Source organism: Petaurus breviceps, unplaced genomic scaffold, assembly GCF_028583685.1.
Source record: "Petaurus breviceps papuanus isolate PSGF00001 unplaced genomic scaffold, PetGlider_PUasm1.0 47, whole genome shotgun sequence".
Lineage (NCBI taxonomy): Eukaryota > Metazoa > Chordata > Mammalia > Diprotodontia > Petauridae > Petaurus > Petaurus breviceps.
This window is the reverse complement of record NW_027186349.1, coordinates 14564996-14570940: the sequence shown is the minus strand read 5'-3', so window position 1 is coordinate 14570940 and position 5945 is coordinate 14564996. Positions and strand designations below refer to the sequence as shown.

General features: G+C 37.0%; 1 pseudogene; it reads left to right on the top strand.

Annotated features, from left to right (window-relative positions):
- The first annotated feature begins 668 nt into the window (after positions 1-668).
- On the top strand, positions 669-1518 carry LOC138171784 (dicarboxylate carrier SLC25A8 pseudogene; annotated as a pseudogene).
- Positions 1519-5945: the final 4427 nt, after the last annotated feature.

Here is a 5945-nt window from a genome sequence, read left to right as displayed (position 1 = left end):
ATGTCCCAGGCACATAGTATGATCATTAGTTGTTAACTTTCCCAATGATATTCTATGAAAAATCAAGGGAATTGGTAGACTGGACTCCTCTCAGCAATGCAGTGATATAAGTCAATCCCAAAAGACTCATGATGGAGAGAAATATGTGCATCCAGAGAAAGAACTAGAAAGAACTGAGTTTATATCCAGGTGGAAGCAAAATACCTGATCTTTTTCCTTCTCTTATTTGGTTTTATGTCCTCTTTACCATTTTTTATTCAAGCTGATACAATCTGTCTTTATAACTGACTAATGTATAATGTGAAAATATTTACAGATCCTATACTTGGCTATATGCCGCAATGGGGTGGAGGGAAGGGAGGGGGACAAAATATGAAACTCAAGGAATGTGGAATTGAATCCTGTAAACTAATAGGAAACAAATTAATTTAAAGAAAATAAAAGTTGGGAAAAAAAAGAAAAATCAAGGGAAATGGGCCATGGTTGCCATGAGCAACTTTGAAGAGTGGGACACCTTTACAGAAGCTTGATCAAGGTGCCATTATCATGAGACCCTCCAGATCAGGACTCCAGCAGATTTCCTCTATCTCATCTTGCTCAATCAGTAGAGGTTATCTTTCTATTTTAGCTCTTCCTCCAGTGAAGTAGCAGAAAGCCAGCATCTGATCATGTTTGGATTTAAGCCTGCAGATATGCCCCCAACAGCCACTGTAAAGTTCCTTGGGGCTGGCACTGCTGCCTGCATTGCTGACCTCATCACCTTCCCCTTGGACACAGCCAAAGTCTGACTGCAGATACAAGGAGAGAGCCAGAGTACTATCTGAGCTTCTTCTGCCACTTCCCAGTATCAGAATATCATGGGCACCATTCTGACTACAGTCAAAAATGAGGGCCCTGGCAGTCTGTACAATGGGCTGGTGGCTGGATTGCAATGCCAGATGAGTTTTGCCTCTGTTCACATTGTCCTCTGTGACTCTGTCAAGCAGTTCTATACTAAGGGATCTGATCATGCAGGCATTGGGAGCTGCCTCCTGGCAGACTGCACCACAGGGTCTCTGGCAGTGGGTGTAGCCCAACAAGCAGATGTGGTGAAGGTACATTTCCAGGCCCAGGCTTGTGCAGGTAGCATCTGGAGATACCAGGGTACAGTGGATGCCTATAAGACTATCACCAGAGAAGAGGGCCTTCAAAGATGCCCTCCTGAAGGCCCACCTCATGAATGATGACCTTAAATGCCACTTCACATCAGCCTTTGAGGCTGGCTTCTGCACCATCATCATTGCTTCCAATGTTAATGTGGTCAACACAAGATATATGAACTCTGCTGCGGGCCAGTATGCTAGTCCTGGCCACAGAGCCCTCACCATGCTTTGAAAGGAGGGACCCCAAACCTTCTACAAAGGGTTCAAGCCTTCCTGCCTCTGTGTGAGCTCCTGGAATGTAGTGATGTTTGTCATTTATGAGCAACTGAAACAGGCCCTGATGGCCGCTTGCACTTCCTGGGAAGCTCCCTTTTGAGCCCTCTCCTGCTAGCTTTCTGCCTTATACCTCCCCCTTTGAGTACATAACCCATGCTGCCTCTCCTCCCCTATCATTTTATTTTCCCCTTATTTCTCTCCTCCCCTGCCTTAACATTTAAAGAACCCTGTACACCTTCCACTTAAAGTTAGTCCCATTTAAGACTTCTCCATCCAGCCTACTTCTTCTGCCATTGTAGCATCACTCAGTTCTTCAACTCCTTACTTCTTAAAAGCCAGACCAGTAACCACAAAAAAAAAAGAGAGAAGCATGAAAAGGTAAACAGGACAAAGAAATCATGAGGAAGTTATTAAAGTTGAACTATTTACATTCCTACATGGAAAGATGATATTTGTAACTCATGAGACTTTTCTCAGTATAAGGGTAGTTTAAGGGAATATATATATTCCCTTTGTGTGTGTATATATATATATATATATATATATATATATATATATATATATATATACACAAATATATTTGTGTGTATAGGTGTGTGTGTATATATATGTGTGTGTGTATGTACATGCATACATAGACATGGCACAGAGTGAGCTAAATATGAATGGATGATATATGAAAAATAAAGTTAAGAGGTGAGAGAGGAATATATTGCAAGAAGGAGAAAGGGAGAAATAGAACAGGGTAAATTATCTCACATTAAAGGCTCAAGAGAAAGCTGTTACAATTGAGGGAAAGAGCAGAAAGTTGAAAGGGATTGAGTCAAACTTATTCTCACTGGATTTGGCTTTAGGTGGGAATAAAATGTACATTCAGTTGGGTTTCTTACCCTGCAGGAAAGTAGGGGGGAAAGAGGATAAGAAGGGGGATGATAGAAGGGAGGGCAGATTGGGGGAGAGGGTAGTTAGAAGCAAACACTTATGAAAAGGGACAGGGTCAAAGGAGAACTTATAATAAATGGGGTGTGGGATAGGATGAAGGGAAATAAAGTTAGTCTTTTACAATAGGATTACTATGGAATTGTTTTCCATAATTGCACATGTATAACCTATATTGAATTGCTTATCTTCCTAGTGGGGGTGGGTGAAGAGGGGAGAAGGGAGAGAATCTGGAACTCAAAGTTTCAAAAAAAATGTTAAAAAAGTATTTTTACATGCAACTGGGAAATAGGTTATACATGCAATGGGTTATGGAAATCCATCTTGCCCTACAAGACCATAAGAGAAGGGGGGAGATGAGGGGGGATATAAGAGAGGACAGATTGGGGGAAGGGGTATTCAGTATGGCTTGCCATCTTTGGGTGCGGGGTAGGGGAGAGATGGGGAGAAAATTTGTAACTCAAAATCTTGTGGAAATGAATGTTTAGAGCTAAAAATTAATTGATTAATAAAAATGAAAAATATATATATATATATATATATATGCATGTGATTTTCCTAATGGGTCAACTTAAAAAATCTTCTGTTTGAGTTTCAGAATCCTTCATAACATAGATTTCCCCACTCTGTCTTTCCAGTTCTACACCTTATAATCATCTACCTCCCACAAACTCTCAACTCCACAAACTCACTGGCTTCCTTGCTATTATACAGACAAAACACTCCACCATTCAGTTCCCAATTCCTCTTAACTCTTGCATTTTCCTTAACTATTCCATTTTCTATTATTTTTTTATATCACGTGATTGTACACTTTTGTTTATGGGTTTTCTCCCCATTAGATGAGCTACTTGAGGGAAGGGACTGTCTTTTCCATTTTTTAAAACCTGAGCACTTGGTACAGTACCTGGTGCAAAGTAGGGACCTAATAACATTTACAGAGTAGTTGATTTTTTTTCACTTAACTTGAAGGATGCATGCTTGTTAGTTCCCATTAGGTTATTTTTATATTTTCTTTAAAAAATTAGGCAATGTGTTATATGCTACTACAAAGTATTCTATCACCAACTTCACTGTTAAATGAATAGTATGCAAAATTCAAAGAACAAAAATTTCATTTTACATGTCAAAGTAAAAATAAAAAATCACATTCTAGCAATGACCAGTCCTTTTCCAGAAAGTAATACATAATCACAATCATTTACAGTCAGCTGTTGGGTTGGACTCCTTTATTGCACATAATATTTTTTTTTATTTTTTTCTTTACAGCATGTGGTAAACATAAGACACAACTGGGTGGTACAGTGAATAGAGTACTGCACCTGGAATCTGGAAGACCTGAATTCAAATCCCAAACCTTAGACATTTACTAGCCTTGTGATACTCTTCAAGTTACTTAACTTCTCTTTGTATCAGCTTCCTCAACTCTAAAAGTGGGGTGCTAATAATAACACCTAAGTTAAAGGATTATTGTGAAGATTTAATGACATATTTGTAAAGCACTTAGCACAATGCTGACATCAATTAAACACTGTAACTGCTGTTATTATTATCATCTCTACCACCACCACCATTATTATTAGAGTTCCTAAAAGCTCCCAGTTCTGATATTCCCATTGCTTATCTTTGTTTTGCTTTGTTTTGTTTTGTTTTTTGCCAAAACTGCTTTAGTGTGGCATTGTTTCCAGAGTGAGACATTGGTAGCGTCATTCTGGCTCTCTTATGCAATAATACATTCAAATTTTGTTTCACAAAAATTATGACCAGTCTTGTCCCCTCACACATTCAAGCTGGTTTCCATTACCAAAACCAGGTTTTGACAATGTAAATCTACAGTCTGACACCCTCTTTTTCCCAGGTACCCCAATAGCATTTTTATTTTCTTTGGGGCTAGGTACTGTGATAATACCCCTTCTCCCTAGTATCTTATCAAGTCTTCTGAAGCAAATCATTGTGGTTATTCTTGTTACATGGTACTGTTTCTAGCCACCTCCAGCACATGACAGGGATATAAGCATTCCTCTAAATATTTCAAGGTAGATAGAGAAGGGGAGGGTGTTGGGACTTAACAATCTTGACCAGAGAATTACAGAATTCTATCCTATAAAGAATCTTAAATATTGTTTAATCCTTTTCAAGGTAGGAGGGCAATGCAATGGATGGCACAATTGGCCTGGAGTCAGTCTGGTGTGAATTCAAATCTGACCTCAGATTTGTATTAGCTGTGTGACCCCAGGCAAGACATTTAATTTCTGTTTGCCACTGTTGCCAGGACTTAGCACAGTCTGATACATATAGTAAGTGCTTTGTTAATACTAATTCCCTTTTTCTGCTTTCCAGTTAAAAAAAAAAAGTAAACATAGCAAGGATGCATAACTTGAGTGAACTCTTACAACTATGATTCCTATTATTCAATTCAATTTCAATTCCCTAGCATCTCATTATTTCCTCCAATTATTTACACTGTATTAAGAATTAAAATGTTCCTTTGGCTAAAACCAATTCTTTATTTTTATTTTTAACAATAAAATAAAATGTCAATAGTTATATTAGGAGATATGATTATCTATATACTTGCATTAGGAGATATATTAGCTTCTAGGTGATGCAAAGAACAGAGTGCTGAGACTGCCTTAGTTTCCTCATCTATAAAATAGGGATAATAATAGCTCACATTTTGCAGAAATATTGCAAGGATCAAATCAGATGATATTCATAAAGCACAGAACAATATTTAGAACATCATAATTGCTATATTAGTGTTAGCTGTTGTTAATATTATTATGTATTAGCATGATTAAATGAATTTAAATGATTTTATTGACTATACTTACTCCTTATCTAAATCTTATTAAAATAAATTGAGGTAATGAAATTTCTTTTTCATTTTTTGCTGACAAAAAGGAAGTGAAAGACATAAAATTAAAATATCAATTCTTACAAGAAGAAAAATAAGCCAGTCTATATAAACTTTTCATGGAGAAATTAGGTGTCTGTCTTCCTTCCTACATGTGTGACAATCTCTACACAGCAAAACACTAGGAAGTGGACTAAAATTATTTAGCTTAGGCTCTGCTACACACTCTATTTTATGGTGCTTCATAGAAGTCTAGGGAATTTTAAATTTTTGTCATCTATTTAACTCACCAATGAAAAATTCTAGCTCACACTGGATCAGTGAAGAACTGGGAAGACTGTCTTTCAGATATAAGTACCACTAATTCTTATATATATACATATATATCCCTTTTTTCATATAAAATATATTTATATATTAGCCATTTTTGTGCCTCTTTTACCCCTAGGTCACTTATGTTTTTAAAAGTGATATGTTCTTCAGTTTTGTTTTTTTTTTATGCCTGTTCACTATTAATCCTTTTTTCCCATAATTTTCTTGCATCACTGTTATTTACAATTTTTCCCTTACCATTCTTATAATTCTTTCTTTAACTTGTCCAAGAATTCTTGATGGCTTTATATTCAAATAGCACTTGAGGAAGAGAGGGGGACATTGTTTATACCTGTGTTTTCATTGTTAAGTTCTTCTAAGTTTGTGTCTTGGTCTTCCTTGACACCATAGTAGCTCTT